Genomic DNA, 20,282 nt, shown 5'->3' on the forward strand with positions numbered 1-20,282 from the left:
CCCAGGGGACCAGCACACTAGTCCTTTTTGGACCTGCTCTTTTGTTATCTGTGTCACCATGTGGCATGGTAGCATAAAGAGCTGTGCAATCTTTTTTTTTAAAAAAAGGTAACTTTAAGATTTCTCTTCCCATCCAAGGATCACTCTTGAGCACCAAAATAATCAAGGGAAAGAGCAGCAGAGATAGTCATCTGCACCAGCAGAGATTTTAATCATAAGGCATCCGTAAATCTATACTATGCTGCACATGCCCTTATTTATCAGCACGGCTCTTTTTCTGACCCATGCTAGCTTTGGCCAGTGCAGTCACGAGCCATTTTTAATAGGAACATTCACTTAAGAATAGCTAACTGTACAGCTCCTGGCTGTGGGGAAGCAGCATTTTATTAAATGCTTCACACAGATTTTTTTTCCCTTTGCATAATAAAGATGAATATATTATATCCTCCTCCTCTCCAAGAGTGAAACAATAATAGGAATGTAAAATAAAAACACCCACCCAACCACAAACAAACAAACAAACAATAAAGTGAAGCATAAATAGAACATAATGGCTGTAGTGGTGAACTGAACTGACGATATAACATCTGCCTTGTGAACGTAAGCATGAGTTCCTGCAAAGAAGAATGTTTATTAGCCTAACTTTTCTCCTTTACCCCCACAGAAAACAATCAGTATTGGTACCCTAACGAGTCTGTTTTTGAGTACAAAGGATGACTTGCAAAGTATTTCTGTAGAACCCATTCCATTTCCCATTATCTTAATTTGCTGAGTCATTGTCACAGGCAGTTGCCAGCTTTTTCTTTTCTTTTTTGCCTGTCTCCCAGTGTTTGGATCCTTGCTACAGCCCGCACATCAGTAGCAAGGAACCTTGGGCCATCCAGATGTCCTTGAACTCCTATTCCCATCAGCCCTATCCAGCATGCCCAATAGTCAGGGATGATGGGAGCTGTAGTCCAGCATTGTTTTGGAAAGCCAGACTTTCTCCACTCTACCATACATATAACTTTTAGTATGGCCTGTGGGCAGTAAATTACCCAGAATGCATAGGGCTGTTGTGCTGGAAGATGTCATATGCAGAGAAGAAACAGTGTGTAAGTAGCAGATGAGATGTCAGACTAGGACAGGGGAGACCCAGGTTCAAACCTCTACTCGCCTATGAATCTTACTGAATGGTTTTCAAGCAACAGTTATGCCTCAGCCTAATTGCACCTCACAGGGCTGTTGTTAAGAAGCAATGGAGGAAACCCCAGGTATGTTGTTTTGATATCCTTGAGAAGGGTGGAATACACATATAATTAAATCATAGGCAGTAGCGGTTGGTGGAGCAGAGTGGGCTGAGATTGCTTACCTGACTTCCCAATGTGAAGGTCACTGCCGGTAACCAAAAGGCAGGGGGCAAGACAGTGGTGAGGTTGGCATGGGCAAGGCAGTGGGGGCATTGGATTGGCTCCATCACTGTACCTGCAGTTTCTGGCAGTGACCTCCACATTGGGAGGGCAGGGAAGCAACACCACTCCACCCTGCTTTGCCCTTGCAGCCACCACTGATAATAGAAATGTGGGCAGTGGGGGTGGGGAGGAATCCATAAGACCAGATGGATTGTGTCTCTAGAACATGGCCAGTGGTCAGGGGTAATGGAAGTTGTAGTTCAGAAACATCTGGAGGGCCACAGGTTCCCCATTCTCTGCTTTAGCTTATCTGAGATGCAGGACTGACCCTACCATTAGGTACAGCCAGGCCTCAGGCAGATGATCTTGGGTGTCATGAAAGGGCAGGAAATTGTTAATGATTTAATTTATTATTCTCATGTGCATCTTGATATGGGGTGGGGGAAGTGGGGTGCCATTTGAAAATGCTGGACTCAGGCAGCAAAAAGAAAGAAAGAAAGAAAGAAAGAAAGAAAGAAAGAAAGAAAGAAAGAAAGAAAAGAAAAAGAGAAAAAAAGGGGGGGAGGCATGGGACAGCCCGGAGTTGTGTTTTATAAAACGTGATCCCTGCCCGATAGGATCTATGTGGTATTTACACTTTCTGAGAATGGTCATTCCCTTTGATTAGCATCAGATAAACAATTTAACTGGTTGTTTGTTGTTTCAGCCTTTCATAATATGTCACTGTGGTCATTAAATAGTTAGAAGCATTGCAGCCCATATCATATGGCCCAAGATTGTGCCATATCAACATTATCATCACAAGTTAGGAAGTCACAAATTAGGAGGACAATTAGTTTTCTAAGCCTAGCTCAGGATGGGCTGCTCCAATGTCTACAATTTCACATTGGAAAATATTCCGCAGATATTTCTCTCCAAAGCTTTCACAATCTATTCAAGCAGCTCATCTGTGAGGGGCAAAAGGCTTGTTCAAATTAGCTGGCGAGTTTCATATCATGGAGCTGAGTTGGTAGATCACACCACTGCTCAAGGCAACATTAGACAGACAGGTTTTAGTATGAAATCTGTGTTTCCAGATCATTCCCATCTCTAGCACCACATTGCAGAATTGGATTCATGCCTTATGAATATAGGAAATGCATGGCAAGTGTTGGCAATCAAGTGAAGATGTTGCACTATGGTAGTGTTGAGCGCTAGTAGGGTCTAACTACAATTTAGCAGTCAAAACCTGCATTATGAAGCAATCAGCCTTAACTGGACTTCATAAGCCTAAAACCACCCCCATGTTGGTTTTGCATAACAGTCCAGGTAGGGCCGATTGCCGTACAAAGTAGATTTTGACTACTGAAATGTAATTAGACTCACTTGGTTTTTATTGTGCAAATTAATTATACAGAGCTGGATTATTTGTCCTTAACCATTCATTTAGGGAAATTGTCACCATTCTGTAGTGTTCTGTCAAGTTCTGAAAGACCCTCATTGCTCTGACACAATGGGTCTGGCTGTTAACCAGAAGGTTGGTAAATCGAGCCCACCCAGAGATGGCTGTGGGCAGGATTCTGGCATTGCAAGGGTTTAGACTAGATGACCCTTGGGGTCCCTTCCAACTCTACAGTTCTATGGATTTATGGCAGCTTCTCTGATTTGTCTTGTAACCCACATGTCTGCTAGTTGGTGGTAGAGATGCTACATATATACATTCTCTAAATTTAGGAGAGGGGGGGGACCGAGGATTGGCTTTGGTGTGAAGATTGAAAATGCTTTAGTAAAATGCCTTTATTATAGGGATTTGACAACTGCTCACATTTTCACCTCCCTCATTTGTCATTTTCCTTGGGAACTCTTGATCCCTGCTTGTAGGTTTATTTGTGCAGTAAATTGTGCATATTGTTAATTAGATGTGTGAAGTCCCAAGGGGGTTTTGGCCATAGGGTGTCTAGTATTTATTATTCATTATTTCTTCTTATTAATTATTATTTATGATCATGATTAATTTTGCAAACAGCCCTCGGCCTGGAGTGATAGGGATACTGTTTTAAGGAGTACAGTTCCGAGGACAGAGCTCCCAGGGAAATCAGTGGGGCCTGTTTTCTCCCTTTTTGAGTGACTGGAAATTAGTGGCTGAGCTGTTGGAGGCAGAATTCTGAAAAAGCAGTGATGTTCTGCAGAAGGCTCTAGCTATAGTGGTGGCACTTGGGAACTCATTGAGTTGTCCCAAGATGGCACTTGGGACCTCGGATCCTAGAATTTTCCATTAAGCAGTGAGTGGTTTGGGTCATGACTTCCAAAGGCCCTCTAGCATCACAGAGTACAGTGGTACCTCCGGTTACAGACGCTTCAGGTTACGGACTCTGCTAACCCAGAAATAGTACTTCAGGTTAAGAACTTTGCTTCAGGATGAGAACAGAAATTGTGCGGCAGCAGCGGGAGGCCCCATTAGCTAAGGTTAAGAACAGTTTCAGGTTAAGAACCGACCTCCAGAACGAATTAAGTTCTTAACCCGAGGTACCACTGTACTAGAGTTTCTGATGGCACAGAAGATCTGACAATTGTAGGACCTTTAGGCAGTGTGTGTGTCCCTGCTTTCCGCCAGCAAGCTATGTGCATATATGAAAAAGACAGGAAGTTGAAACTGTGCAGGCAGTGTTTTCCTCATTGGTTGTTGCGCTGAATGATAGCGCTAGAGGCCAATGGGACACAGATCAACACACACATGAACCTTTCTGTTCTCTGTTCCCAGATGCAGGATAAAAGCGATGGCTGCCAAATGAGCTCCCCATCTTTAATTTGTCTTTGTTATCCTTGGGGAAACTTGTATAGCTATCTCCACCTCCAAGAATGAGAACCTCTGTTTCAGTTTGTCTTCTGCTCTTCCATTAAACCAGAAAAGTATGAGAGTTTAACATAATACCAGTGGGAGAACGAAACTCTGCAAATTAAGGTCAAAGCTAAATCCTGCAGGTAATGAGATGTCAATATGAGGAGGACATGCTGCAGAGGGATGCAAGGCAGTCTCATTATTTGGCTGCTTAAAAGGAAATTAATAATAAGCCAAACGTATACAAAGGAGAATAACCACAAAAGCCTGTATCATACTGTAAAGCAATGGTGCTTCTTAATCTATCAAGTGGTGGAGAAGACAAAAGCAACACAAAATACAACACAGAGGCAGTGAAATACTGCTGAATGTGACTGTGTAGCTGCAAAATAATGATAATGAATATAGCAATTTATGTATTGAATTCTGTACTGCTTTGTCGTTCGAATAATTCAAAGCACTTTTCATCCTGAAAAAGTTTGAGTCAGATGCCAATACAAAAAAGTACAATCCTAAATATGTTTACTCAGAAGTCAGTAGGCTTACTCCCTATTAAGTGTGCTTAGATTGCAGCCTTAATCCCCTAAAGATCACAAACATCATAATCACAGCTGTTATAAGAATCCAGCACAGAGTTAAGCATGCTTGTTGATGTCAGAGTGTTCATACGTGTATAACCTTGTGTTGAAGTATGACTGATAAAATCTGTATCAGAAGTCTTCGTATACAATAAACATACAGTACACATCTCACTTTACAAAGTAATGGGGATTCATTAAATATGTTCTGCTGTTTTCTGAAACTCAGCAGGGTCACGGCATGTGAAATTTCAGTAGGGTTAGGGGAGGGATTAAAAGGGGCTGAGGCCACAACAGAGAATCCCCTGTTCCTACCCTCACTCCCACCCTATATCACAAAAATACATTCTTTGGAAAGGGGATCTAGAGCAAAACTCTGCAATGATCTCACTAGGTATAACAGCTCATTTAGAGTGAAAGGGATCTATTCCTTCTCAGTAAATCAGATCCTGGATCACCTAGGAAATAGAAGACTATGCATGCTTATTTAGAAGTAAGTTAAATTACATCAAATGGGGTGTGGGCCCAGGATTGCCTCTCTAGCAAAGCAACAATATTAGCTACACTTGTTTTCAGCAGGGTGTTGAATCAGATGAGCTTTTATTTGTTTTATTTGTTAAGGGTACTTATGACTCACCCTTCATTACATGATCCCAGCACAATAAAAAAATTAAATGCAACCAACACAATTGCAGTATAGTTACAAGAGCAGGTAAAAACATCATAACAAAACTTTAAAATTATGATTCATTTTTTTAAAAGGAAATTACCCACAGTCTCCTTCGTTGCAACCACACACTAATACTGTACTGAATTTCCATGAAATGTGACCCCATCATTTTATGAAATATTAACTGTGCAATTGTAGAAATATTTTTAATTGTTCTTAGTTGATTGAGACTGTGCATTTTATATTTTTTTTCTTATTTCATCTAATTTTACACCATTCCAATAGCTTTGTGATGTGAATGGTTTAGACATCTGCAATATAAATAGAAATACCCAAAGCCCAGGCAAACAGGTGGGTCTTGACCTTGTGCCAAAATGACAGTGGTATTGGCAATTGAATGGATGTCCTTGGAGAAAAGATAGGATAAAAATGTGACAAATAAGTTAAGAATGCTAGAATATCCCTTCTGGATTAGACCAAAGACCTACCTAGTCTCACATTCTGCTCCCACAGAAGCTAACCAGATGTCTATGGGAAGCTCAGAAGTAGGACAGCAGAACAATAGCACTCTCTCACTCACATTTTTCAGCAACTGGAGTCACATCCACACCATACATTTTAAGCACATAGCTTCCCCTAAAGAATTCTGGGAACCGTAGTTTGTTAAGGGTACTGGAAATTATAGCAATGTGGGGGTAAACTACAGTTCCCAGGATATTTTGGTTGGGGATCCATGTGCTTTAAATGTATGGTGTAGCTGTGACCTGGTGTTCAGAGGCATACTGTCTCTGATAGTGGATTGGAACGCAGAAACATCATGACTAGAAGCCATTGATCTCCATTAATTGTCTTGGATTATATTGTAGTAAACACCATGGCAAGAGAGAATCAATCTACTCATAATTATCTACAAATACAGATGTTCAAAGAATGACTTTAGCAATTACTATTTTGCTTCTTGGTATGAGTTTTGGGAGAAAAACAACAACCCTCAAAGTGTAAGAAAACTCAAAATCTTTTTTTTTTTTATTTGGGCTAGCAATCTCACATGAACAACATAGGGCGACATAACAACCCCTGATATCGGTTTGCAGCTTTTGCTATCTGGAACTGGGTTACAGCTCATAAGAAGATAAGAAGAGTCCTGCTGGATCAGACCAAAGACCTATCTCCTAGAAGATCAGGCTTCCCACAATGTCCAACCAGATACATAAACAGGACCTGGGGCCAATAGCCATGACTTGGTTTTCACATTTTCTGCCTTTAGGACACCCTTTCCACACCTATTTTCCTGCTATGGAACCCCTGCACCTTGGAAAAGTTTTTGGAATATACATGTGTTGAGGTGACACGGGATGCTAGTGAGGCCTCTTGATGCACCCAACATCCCCTTGCTTAGCTGAACCTTCTTGGGCGGAGGGAATAACAGTGCTTGTGGGCAATCTATCTTTCAGGGAATCTTGTCTGCCGTTTCTGATCTTCTCACTCAGGAGTCCCTGATTCCTCTCACACGGAGTGTTCTTTTTCTTCAGTTCATGAACAACATTGTCATCGCTGCATTCTATCAACAATTGGATCAAAAGGATCTTCCTAGCATGAGAAGAAACTGTCCGTAATGCTTAATCGCAGTTGGACTGCAGCTGAAATTTTTGCATGTCTGGCTGCTGGGGAAGATGCTTCAGATATAAAGTGCTTCGAAGGAAGCCACCCAGTGAATATTTATTGATGGGCAGGTATATACATAAAAATAAAAATAAAATGACCCCCAAAATAACTCACCTGGATTTTCCTTCATCACCTACCCGTGACGAAGCCTAAAACCTGGGCCCTTAAGATTATCCTGGGATGGGTCTAGTTGTGAGGAGACCCATTTGCATGCATTCTTGTCTGACTGCCCTTCTTAACTCCAAATCTCTGTCAACATTATCTATGTCCAAAGTCAATAACAATTGACTCAGTCCTTCCAGAGGAGATTAGCAACAGCTGTATTTTTCTTTAAGGGGGTAACTTTATCAAAGGAGGGGGAAAGAGGTAAACTTCTGAACTAACTTTTTTAAAGGGAGAAACTAGACCCTTTCCTTAATTCCTGCACTCAGAAGTATGGTCTGGCTTCTTTTTCATATAAAAACCTCAAGATGTGACTGTCTTTTCTCTGAACATTTAAGATAAAAGGAGAGAGATGCATAATTTTAAACCAATTGTTTAAAAGTATTTGTTTTATTCCTGCATTCGTTTGCATGTATAAACATAAGGGGTGATTTCATAAAATCTTGAAACAAGTGTGTGTGTTTTTAAATTGAGAAAACTAGCAGTGGTTCTAGAAAAACATGAACTCAGGATCCTGAATGTTCATGCAAAGTATACACAAAGTGTGTTCATTCAAAATATTTTTAAAACAGCATAACTTAAGATTCTAAGAACTGCAGAATGTTAATTTATTCACAGGAATATGAGGGGTTACAAAAGATTTTACCTCCCAGATTTATATCAGAGATCTCTTTGCTCTTTCTTTTTCAGTTTAAAAATGGCAAATCAGGTGGATTTCAAATCCATCAGATCACATTATTTTAATGGTCCAGGAGGTGTATGAATAAGTCTGAAGAATTACCTTTTTGCATCTTATTTTGGAGATACTAGTCATAAATCTCTCTTTACTTTTTCATGAAGTGTGAGAGGCAAACTTAAATATGGGCACATATGCTTGTAGTTACCATATTTTTCGCTCTATAACACACACCCGACCATAACACGCACGTAGTTTTTAGAGGAGGAAAATCCGTAGGCATGCCACCCATAGGCATTCCCTCCATAACACACACAGACATTTCCCCTTACTTTTTAGGAGGAAAAAAGTGAGTGTTATGGTGCAAAAAATACGGTATATAATTATATAGATAATGCACGCTCTTGAAGGTAGATGTTCAGAAGCCATTTAGGGACCATATTTGTGTAAATAGCCACTGCATTTAATCATTAGAATTTTATTCCTATCCTAAACACACTTACATCTAAGTAAAGATTGTTAGGGCCCAGCTGCGCAAAATCTACATCATCTTATGGGATTCCTGTCATTACATTCACACTCCAGATATGTGGTGGATTTGAAGAATATTGTGGAATTGCAATGGAAAAGACAATGCATATGTGTGCTTTTAAAACCTCAGCACATTCCTAAAATGTAAAAGTGGTGAGACCCCCATTCAAGTGTGATTGTTCTCTTTTTTGGAGTAGAGAAGAGGGGAGGAATAGCTTCTATGCCAGCCTGGACTGCTGGCCACCTAAATGGAACACTGCTAGAGGATAAAGTGTGACTTATAATTGTGTTTATTCTCTCCCTTCAGTTGTGTGCTAATTACCAATCACCCAGCTTTTAATTATACACATATGTAAGTCCAGAGGCCTTCAGCGACATCTCCAGAAGAAAACTTAAGACCCCATTTAAATTATTTCTGATTAAATACTTGAGGTTCTAAATTTTTGAAACTTAATTTTAAATTTTGCATATTGTATATTTTATTGTGGAGCGCTTCTTTGAAAAATTGTGAAATGTAGGATATAAATTTTTGAACGAAGGAATGACTATTTAGCCCAGCAAAGTTTGTGTTTTGGAATGGGCTGCATGTGGTTTGGTAATTTTAGACACTGGACTTAATGGTCTCATGAGAATGATGGAACTCTTTAGATGGAATTTCCTGTGCATAAACTTCAATTTCCTTACTATGGTAAGCCAGCCCTCCTGCGTATGGGAGTTCTCCACCTACGCCTCCTGTAAGCACCTCCTTAAGAATCAATGCCAGCAACAGTGTAATCTTACTCAGAAGTAAGACTCACTGCAGTGGGAAGTATTCCCAGGTAAGTCGGTTTAGGAACTGCCACCTCAACACACGGGGATTACTAGTGCCTAAAGGGCTTTTGGAGAGCGAGACAGCCAAAGGGGGATAGCTTTGAACGGACTGTTTCTTCACTTGTCACGAAGTTGTTGCTTCGTCGCCAAATGCTTCTCAAGGAAGACATCTTGTCCGTGTTTTCGAGTTACTGTTTTACTGGTGATGATAATACCCTGTTCGGGGGAAAGCGGCTTTAATTGGTAATTTTTGGCAAACAATTATTATTTTTTTACAGCTGGCTTCAAAAATAGATTATCGGAGGAGGGGATGAAGAAAGAAGGAACGAGCAAGAAGGGGAACGATCCAAGTTCTCTTTTTCTTGGCCATAGAATCCAGAAAGTTTTATTATTATTATTATTATTAAATCCGGAGCAAATGTTGAGAGTTAATTCTATTTCCACCGCCTCGCTTTTATTTCAGCGAGAGGGGGGAAATATTACTTTTTAATTAATTTCATCACTGGAGTTCTTAGAACTGCAAAAAGAAAATTAACGTGCAGAGGGGGGCGGGAAGAGCCTCGCCTTCCAAGTGAGCAATACCGAAACCTATTTGAAGCGAGAACTTTTTCCTAGGATAATTTATTGGAAGGTGAAATAAAATATTATTGCCCTGTCTGTCCGGATTGCCGCTGAAATGCATCAATTCTCATATTGCGATATAATCCAATGATTTGTTTATTTCGGAGTCTTGAATTATTAAAGCCAGCTGTTTTATTATAAGAAGCTTTGGCGGGATTATTTCTTTGATTTCCTCCTCCCCCCTCCCCTGGTTATTAAGTTTCCATTGATTTCAAGCACATCTTCCTGCCCCCTAAAAGAGAAGGAAATGAATAAAAACCAGAGTATTCCGCAAACTCTTTAATTTCTTCAAGAAATGCTAGTTGCATTTGGCACCCGGAATAAATTATTCACGGGTGCACTCAGCCGCCCAAGGAAGCAGATATTAAAGGTCTCAGAAATGAAATGATCATTTTGCATTTCGATCTGTATTAGCATAACCATGCTGAAGCCAGTAGCATTCCCTCCCCGGGAAAATAAATGAATGATTTAAAAAACAAAACAAAAAAAAAACTGTCATCCTGGCACCCTTCAAACAACAGCAAGTCCAAGGTGGAAGGCGCGATTTGCGTTGTCTTGCTCGCCCCAGGGTCAGGTCTAACTTCACTAGAATGGTATGATCTTCCAGGGAGAAGAGATAAGCCTGCCGAGAGCACATTTGCAACTTTCAAAGTATGATCTCCGCTATTGCCCCATTGCCCACCCATGGCTTGTCTCCCACGCACGCACCCCTTCCCATGAATAAGTTCACACCTTTATTGGTCTGGTGGTCTAAGGAAGAGGAGTAAAAGCAAAATATTACATTTGGAACAACAACAACAACAAAATCACCAGGATTTCTGGCTTGCAACGTTTGTAAAGAGAAAGTTAAACTGGCCCGCCTTAGCTTTTCCGAGTTGGGTGGTTGGGAAGTCGTTAAAAAGGCGTTGGATGCGAGTCAACAAGCAGCCTCTAATCTGTTGAGATCAAGAAACTTATCCAGCTTGGAAGGAATATGACGACCCACTGAAATCTCTCTCTGTCTCTCTCTCTCACACACAGGCTGTGGGTGGGTGTTCCTCTCGCCTGGAGGGTTACTAACACTTTCCAAGTCCTGGCAAAACAAAGAACTAGCAGAATAGGCTTTTGCGCTGCGTTTTAGCATCCGTGCCCTAATGTGAATCTTTTTTTCTCATTTTAACAAGGATTACTCAAAGTCCCAAAACAGCCAAATTAATGGAGGAATAACTAAATGGAAAATTTATTAATACAGGCCACCGAACCACGATTGACAATTCAAAAGAAGGGCAAGGACGTTAGCTTTTGCGTTCAGATTCGTAGCTTTAGATGTTTAGCTTCCACTTCAATATGCTTCAAAGTAAAACAATATTTATCCGGGAGTTTAGTGCCGCTGGAATCCTTAACCAACCTAAGCTCCAATCGCAAACATAACTCATTGAGAAGTAAATTGCGATGAAATCACTGGGTTTTTTGGGGGGGGGGCGGAGGAATCGGGCTGTAAATATGTTTAACGTATTTAACAACTCAAAATAACTCAAAACATTCCCACATACATTGATGGGTTTTAAAGTTGTAGTACAATCAACTCAAAGATAAGGCCCATTGTGGTCAGTGAGACACTCCCATGTAAATGAGTATAAGATTGCAGTCATAGGGTGTATTGTTTGCAAGAAAGTATTTCTAGAACAATGCAATTTAAGCAGAATATACTGAAAAAGTTCCCCTGCACAGATCTATTCAAATGATGAGGAGTTGCACAAAATCGCTATGGGTTGCACCCTTTGACTCTTTGGGGTTAAGTTTAGGGGGACTAATTCGTTTGATTTGGAAATGTTGCAACACAGTGTTATGCGAGAAAGAGGAGGATATGTCTATGAATGTTGTTTTCTCATAATTTAGCAACATCCTTTCAATGGAAAATGATAGAAAAACCAGCTGTACCAATAAGAAGTTATATCCAACTCAGAGTAGACCCCCTGAAATCAAAGCAGTTAAACTGCATATCACTAACATTTGCCAATCACCCAACAATAATAATTGATTGTGATTATTTTGATACCTTTTTTTAAAAAAAGTTTTAAGATTTTGGAAGCATGAAGCGCTATTCCATAGAAGTTAGCATATTTAAATTTCATTGCTCTCAACAGATGTGACTAAGGTGCTGGGCCCTTGGCTGGACTGTGCTCATGGCTTTCAACACTAAACATTATGGAATGTTGGGTTCTACATCAAAAGCTTTATGTTGCAAATAAATATGGCTTTAGATCTGTCATGGGACTCCATCTATTAACTGATGAAGTGCCTTGCTTTTCACCCACTAGTCAAAGGATTCATGTTTCTAGTCAGAATCCAGTCTATTTCAAAACAGTTGATAAAGATGGCTTCAGTTTAAACTTTAATCTCCTTTTTTGCTTACCAAACTCGGTAACAAGCCATATGCCCCGTATGTATAACAGCATATTAATGGTATTATGGCCATGATTATTAATGATAATAATTAAAGTAAGTAACACACAAATAATTTATTGCCGAGAGAAAATTTTAAGCTCCTTCCTTGAATCAGTAAATGTAAGACAGCTGCTTATAGCTATGATGCCACGACTGGTATCAGAATGTCCAAATCCACCATTGCTCTGTCATAATAATAATAATAATAATAATAATAATAATAATAATAATAATTTTATACCCCACCCTCCCCGGCCAGGGCCAGGCTCAGGGCAGCTAACACCAAATATAAATTACAATAAAATGTAATAGGGGGCAGTTAATTAAAATATGGCTTAAAATACAGCTTAAAATGCAGCCTCATTTTAGTAGTAGCTCATAAATCAAGACCATAAAGGGAGGAAACATCAGATATTAACCCGAGCTGGCTATCCATGCTAGTCCTACATGGGCCAGCAAAAAAGCCAAGGGAAAAATTATATATCAAATCCCATATAAGGGGTCAGAGTGAGTCCAAGCCGAAGGCCAGACAGAACAGCTCTGTCTTGCATGCCCTGTGGAAAGATGTCAAATCCCACAGGGCCCTGGTCTCTTGTGACAGAGCATTCCACCAAGTTGGGGCCAGTGCTGAAAAGGCCCTGGCCCTAGTTGAGACCAATCTAACCTCCTTGAGGCTCAGGACCTCCAAAATGTTGGTACTTATGGGCCTTAAGGCCCTCCGCGGGGCATACCAGGAGAGGCGGTCCCGTAGGTACGAGGGTCCTGATTGCACCAATTAACCAGTGAAAACCCCACACTCATTGGTTTCAGTGGGGCTTGCACATTGGAGAACTGTGGACTTCAATGCTCTCAGCTCTATAGCACATGTCAACAAACTTCAAAACTCTTAGCAATCTTTGGTTAAAATCTCTTAGGCAAACATTTAGCCTCCTAAGATATTGAGGGATGGTGTGGCTGGGAGCAGAAGAGCCTTCTTATGAGATAGATAATTTCAAGACTGGATCTACAAGTGCAAGTTTAAAAATGAGAGATAATATTTTCATAACAAAAGTGAACAAACCAAAAATGAGGTAAAGTGCCTGCTGTTGCATCTTTGCTGAAAGACACACAACAAAACTCTGGGCATGTCTACTCAAAAGTAATTCACTTAATTCAATGGGTCTACTCCCAGGTAACTGTATACAGCAGGTGTGGGAAGCCTTTATCAGTCTGAGGGCCACATTACTTTCTGGACAACTTTCTGAGAACCACAGGCCAGAGGCAAAAGTGAGCAGGGCAATAATGTCAATATTAAAGGTAAAGGGTAAAGGGACCCCTGACCATTAGGTCCAGTCATGGCCGACTCTGGGGTTGCTGCACTCATCTCGCTCTATAGGCCGAGGGTTTGTCTGCAGACAGCTTCCAGGTCATGTGGCCAGCATGACTAAGCCACTTCTGGCAAACCAGGGCAGCACACGGAAACACTGTTTACCTTCCTGTCGGAGTGGTACCTATTTATCTACTTTGACGTGCTTTCGAACTGCTAGGTGGGCAGGAGCTGGGACCAAGCAATGGGAGCTCACCCCGTCGCAGGGATTCAAACCGCCGACCTTCTGATCAGCAAGTCCTAGGCTCTGTGGTTTAACCCACAGCGCCACCCGTGTACCTGGCTTCTATAAATGCTTACAGACCTCTCTCTATCCTCCAGCCAGACAAAAACATTCAAGGTGAGTGTGGAGCAAGACTAGTGAAGGGCTGTGGTCTAGGGAAAACCTAAAGGGCCAGACAGAGAGGACTGAATGGCTGCATGTGGACCCTAACAAGTGTAATTGTGGCATAAGCTTTCATGGGCTTGAGCTTTCTCCATCACATGTGCAATCTGAAATCCATGGCCAACATTTACCTAGATTTCAGCTACCTGGTACACAGCCTTGAAGCATAAGCTCAGAACTCCCAAGGAGCCTCGTAGCCTCAGTCTCTCCATCTGCAGTATGGGGTTTGCCTGACTTACCTTACAAGATTGTTGTAAGAGTTAAAGCTAGATAATGCATGGGAAGCACTTTGAACAAATTTGCATTGATTTGTTCTTACAAGATGTTAAGAATGTCTTTGTTAATCTGCTGTATCAAAAATGGCAAGAAACTCATGGCACTATGAAGTATAAAAAGTGGTATTTGTGACATAAGCTTTCATGGGTTTGTGCCTTCTTCATCAGACGCAAACTCTGAAGTCCTTGGCAAACGTCTGTCTATATTGCAGCTACCTAGCTTGGAAATCCCAACTTTAAGCATATCCCCACTGATTGAGTGTGTATACCTGGAGATAAAGTGTAGCACTGAGATATTTCTTTTCTTAGTGGTCCATCTTCAAGTTGCTTCGCCTTGCTTTGTCTTCTACACCCCCGGATCTTATCCCCCATTTCTTGGAAGAAGTGGGGCTTCGGTATCTTCACAGGCCCTTGCGCTGTTCATTGGGATTAAGCAGTACAGCACGGGAGTGGACCGATTTCTGAGTAAGCCGTGCCCGGGAGGGTCAAGCAGCCCAGTAACAATGCGTCCAAGGCTAGAATACTAGCGTGTGAAATCAGAGCTTGGGATAAAAATTGCTGTTGTTTTGCATAGAGAGGAAAATCCAGAGCATTCATGACCAGGACGGGTTTTTAAGTTCCTACTGCAGAATTTCGTCAGTCATCCCGAAAACTGAGTCAAAACTTCTGGGAAAAGACAAAGAGAAAAGTAAGTGGAGGAGCGGGGTGTCCTTCTTCCTCAGTACTCAGCCAAAAGCAGAACTTCAAGTTTGCTCTCTCTCTCGGCAATCCCGGATGTCTCCCATCCCCGCTTTTCTTGGCCCGCGGAGGACTCGACGTCGCTCACGTTTGTCCGCAGCTGCCTCCTGAAAAGTTGTCCTACCAGTGGAAGCGAAGAGAAAGGCTACCAAGACGACCCGGTGGCGACCTAGAGGCGCGCTAAGAGAGGAAACCAGCTGCTGATTCCAAGTCAGGACGCCGAGGAGTTTCTTCGCTGCTCCTTCGCCACTTGTGACGCTGCGTCGCTCCAACCAGATTCCTTCCTTCCTTCCTTCACTCCAAAATCCAAAAGCATCAGTTCATTTTTCTTTTCCCTGGATCACCACTGCGCGCCCAAGGGCAACGTTAGTTTTCCTAGCGTAGAGGAAAAAAAAGAGCCGGCATTACGAGAGAAAAAGGGGGAAGCGGATCACCTGGCGGTGCCTCTTGAACGGAGTTGGGCCCTTCGCTTGGGAAGGGCAAGCAAGGTCGAGGATGCTGCCACGCGCACGGCCTTTTTCTTTTCCCATAGCTGCATTTCTCTGCTTGCAATCGTCACCCCCCCCCCAATCCATGTAACTCAGGATAACTCTTCATGTATCTGATGCAAGTGGACTGCAGTCCAGGAAAGCTTGCGCCTTAGTAAAGTTGTTAGTATTTTAGTCGACGCCACTCGTTGGTTTTGCTGCAGGAGACTACCAGGGCTACTCCTCTCGGGGTTTCTTTTTAAAGTTACCTTCTCCCTCCCCACGGCCTCTTGAAGAAGCAGCTGAAGTATGTAAACTCCCCTTGAGACTATTCCTGGCCGCCTCCGTTGCAAGGGACAGGAGCTTGAGAACAGGAGTGCCCTTGGGAATAGTCGTAGCAGAAGTAACGATAATAGCAACCCAGATATAGGTGTGGTTGTTATTTCTCCGTGGCCCAGGGATATGTTTTATATCTACAGCGCAAAAGTGCATCCTTTCGCTTCCTTCGCACAAATTTCTCACGCCTTAAGAAATCTTGAGGAGATACACACTTGCCCAAGAAGATAAGACGCGTCTCGCCGAATCTGACCTAAATTCAACCAATCCGGAATTTTTCAAGAAGCACAGATGCTGACACACACAAGAAATGGACCAGTGGTTCTCCGGGTCACCCTAGAAATAATGAAATAATAGAATGGCAAAAGAGACCCATTCTCCCGCTTCACAAATTTGGGAGGACATCCTGCTGCTTTCGGTGGGATTTATTTTCAAACAAGTGGCAAAGTGTGCGCTAGCGCGCTTAGGTAACCCTGAACACAACACCCCTGTAAACAGGCATTGAAAAGAGAGGGCCGGATCCCTGCTGGACAGAGGCTTTGATTTGTGATTTTGTTCCAAAGAGGTGTTGCTTCGGGCTCTGGCGGATTTGCCTTTGATCCCCACCCCCAATTTGGAGATGAAGAGCCCAGACAAAAGATTTTGGACAACTTTAATCTGTTTCAACTTTCTGCTAGATTCCAATCCTGCTATGCCTGTTCGGAACCCCCCTCCCCAAGTGAACTATTTATGCGGTGTATACTGCTCCTATATGAACCGAATTAACTCTCCAGCGCAATGCTAACCATGCTTACTCAGAAATAAGTGCCCCACCCCAAGTCCAGTGGGTCTTACTAACCTGTAGGAAGGTGGGTTTAGGACTGCAGCCAAATTCATTACTCCGTTGAACACCTAAGTGCTTGCTTAACATTGATTTTAGTTGGACTTACTCCCAGGCAAGAGCACACTGCAATGCAATCCAGTGAACGCTTCCCTAGGAGTAAATCCCACTAAAATCTCTATTCGGTGTCTCTATCTTTCTCTGGAATGAACTCATGGACTAATGTCTGACGCCGATTATGGAAAATATCTGGGAAATAGGAAATTAAAGTAAATGCCTTTCCTATCTTTCTGCAGTTTGCAAACATAAGCGACACTTACAAAGGACAAGCGGGTGATGGTGGTGCTTTTTTTTTACTTTCTCTTCCTGCCAGATGTTACTCATCCTCGGCTTTTGCAACTGTTCCCCCCCCCCCTACATTGCTGTAGGAATGGGATTGTAAGGTTTATTACAAACCGTGTTGACGGAGAAGTCAGTTGCGCGTTTGCACCGGTTGGCTTCCTTTGTATTTAAAGGGCTTGTGCCGTCCAGCTGACATTGACAAAGATACCTCTGTAGGAGCCTATAAGTTTCGTTAAGAGTAAAACATTGTAGCCGTGAAAACCGGGCAGCTGAGCCGACGTAGTTCGGATAGACCTTTTTGAAAGTTGATATTTGGCCTAGCTAAAAATCGATCCTGGTCATTTGAAAAGGTCAAGATGTAAACATTTCTCCTGTACCCTGCTCTTGTTTTCTACAGCACAGAAATGTTTCGCTGGGAAAGGTGACTTAAGAAACAACAACAGTGCCGTTGTTCTGTTTTATTTTTAATCCATAGCGGAGTTGCCTTCCATACGATCCTGCGCAGGTCTCGTTGCGATGAAGGGGGGACGAAAATGTTTTTGTACAGATTCCCTTCGTCTCAGTGGAGCTTGGGCGGGAGAATGTATAGCTGAACTGGACTCCTTTCCATGTACGCTTTCTTAGGAACTGTAAGATCATATTATTTACACAACACTCTGCTTTCCAATGAATCTGCATTAGGTCTTTTGTAGTCTCTTTCATGGCAGGTATAAAGAAACGGGTTGCCCAGCTGTTGAAAAAGGAAACTATACTGATCAGAACTTTTAACCTCCTCTTACAAAACAGGCAAAAGTTGATCCGATCTGTGCATTACGTGTTTTCTCCTTTTTAAATAAAGTGCTAAACATTACAAAGGAATAATTTGGAATACTCTGGAGTGACTCTTTTAAGGGGAGGAAACATCATTGTGGGCCCAAAGTACAGGAAAAGTATTATTCTGCTTTGCCTAAAGCTAAAAATCCTCTGCATACTTACAGGGAAATATGCTCAACTACTGAATAAACAGGCACAGGATTGTGCCCCACGACTGTAAGCCTTTGAGCACCTACTTTGGAGTAAGTCCCGCGGAAATCAGCAAGTCTTCACAGGGAGAGTCTTGGCGTGAAATCCTAATTCAATTCACAGGAATACTGAGTGTGTCTAGACAGACTTCCTTCTTTTGATTTCAGAGAGCATAGAATTGTAGAATTGGAAGGGACCATCAGGGTCATCTAAGTCCAACCCCATGCAATACAGTAGTTTCCGCCCAAGGTGGGGCTCGAAATCACAACCTTGAGATTAAGAGTCTCATGGTCTACCGACTGCGCTATCCATTGGTCTTAATTCTTGATTCTATGGGCCTAAATTTCATAATTGATTCTACTGTGTTTTAATTGCCTTGCTGTAAGCTACTACTACATTATGTGCAGAACGTTGGGACTTATTATTGTTATCGCGGCCACCACCACAATCACCACCATCTTATTCAGGGAAGGTATTTGGCCTACTCCGTTGTATGGTAACTCACTGAGCAGCTCCACTGACGGAGCTCGTTTAGAAGGTTATATCTGGGTTTCCTCCAAAAATAAACCTCCAGAGATAGCCAAAGCAGTGTCCTTCAGAAGTTTTGCACTAAAACGCCACTCATCCCTGACCATTGGCCATGTTGGCTGGGGACGATGGAAGCTGTAGGCCAAAACACCTGGCTACCTTCCCTAGAAGAAGCCAATCACACACACACACACACACACACACACCCCAACCCACTTCTGTGGCACATTCATGACCAACAGGTTTAATGCTGCATAAGGTTTGGTGCACAAGAACCCAGGTGGTTCTTAACAGGAATCACTGTTGAGAGGGAAAACGCAGAGGAGATTAATAAGATGGGACAGGAAAAGATAGTTGATGGGTGGGGGAGAGGTGATTATTAGATCAAACCTATCCATTCTTATCAGATATGCAGATGATATAACTTTGATGGCAGAAAGTGAGGAGGAATTAAAGAACCTCTTAATGAGGGTGAAAGAGGAGAGCACAAAATACGGCTTGAAGCTCAACATCAAAAAAACTAAGATCATGGCCACTGGTCCCATCACCTTCTGGCAAATAGAAGAGAAAGAAATGGAGACAGTGAGAGACTTTACTTTCTTGGGCTCCATGATCACTGCAGTTGGTGACAGCAGTTACGAAATTAAAAGACACCTGTTTCTTGGGAGGAAAGCCTAGACAGCATCTTAAAAAGCAGAGACATCACCTTGCCAACAAAGGTCCGTATAGTAAAAGCTATGGTTTTCCCAGTAGTGATGTATGGAAGTGAGAGCTGGACCATAAAGAAGACTGATCCCCGAAGAATTGATGCTTTTGAATAATTGTGCTGGAGAAAACTCTTGAGAGTCCCATGGACTGCAAGAAGATCAAACCTATCCATTCTGAAGGAAATCAGCCCTGAGTGTTCACTGGAAGGACAGATCCTGAAGCTGAGGCTGCAATACTTTGGCCACCTCATGAGAAGAGAAGACTCCCTGGAAAAGACCCTGATGTTGGGAAAGATTGAGGGCACAAGGAGAAGGGGTCGACAGAGGACGAGATGGTTGGATAGTGTTCTTGAAGCTACCAGCATGAGTTTGACCAAACTGCGGGAGGCAGTGGAAGACAGGAGTGCCTGGCATGCTCTGGTCCATGGGGTCACGAAGATTCGGACATGACTAAACGACTAAACAACAACAACAACAACATTTAGATTTCTTCCACCCCCATGATTTTGAAGAGGCAGGGAAGAGTTCACAAAGATGAGTAAAAATCTCAGAAAGTCGGTGAGTTTAAACGCACACAATACAACGTATCAATACACAGCCACACTCTGGAATATACCGTGCTGCATTTGTACAAAGGGAAATGCCAGGACCTGAGCCTCCCTGGAGGCGACGCCTTCTGACCTGGACTCTTTGGCCTTGATCCCCTTTGGGAAAGGCTTGGTTGCCTAGTGGCGAGTGAGAGGCATTCTACGCATGGTCAAAAACACCTCTTCCTTGGTAGATCATGATCACATGCTTTAGCCACAGAGAATTAATTCCTGGGGAAGCTGAGACAGGCTAGTGGGGAATGACATTGAGGTGCTCTTTCTCTCCCCCATGCCTCTTCCTCGTGGCTCTGCCTTCTCTCTGCCTGTTATTTGTCCCCTTCTGGGACCGGCTGGCCTTTCTGGAAAACACAGGACAGGGA

The 20,282-nt window shown here is 42.4% G+C and overlaps 1 long non-coding RNA gene across 1 annotated transcript in view; it reads right to left on the reverse strand.

Moving 5' to 3' along the window:
• LOC310763379 overlaps nucleotides 1–20,282 on the reverse strand; it is a 66,757-nt gene that overhangs the window by 38,647 nt on the left and 7,828 nt on the right. The gene's annotated exons all lie outside the window — the stretch shown is intronic.

Source organism: Podarcis filfolensis (assembly GCF_964270895.1).
Source record: "Podarcis filfolensis genome assembly, chromosome: 5".
NCBI classification, from domain to species: Eukaryota; Metazoa; Chordata; class Lepidosauria; order Squamata; family Lacertidae; genus Podarcis; species Podarcis filfolensis.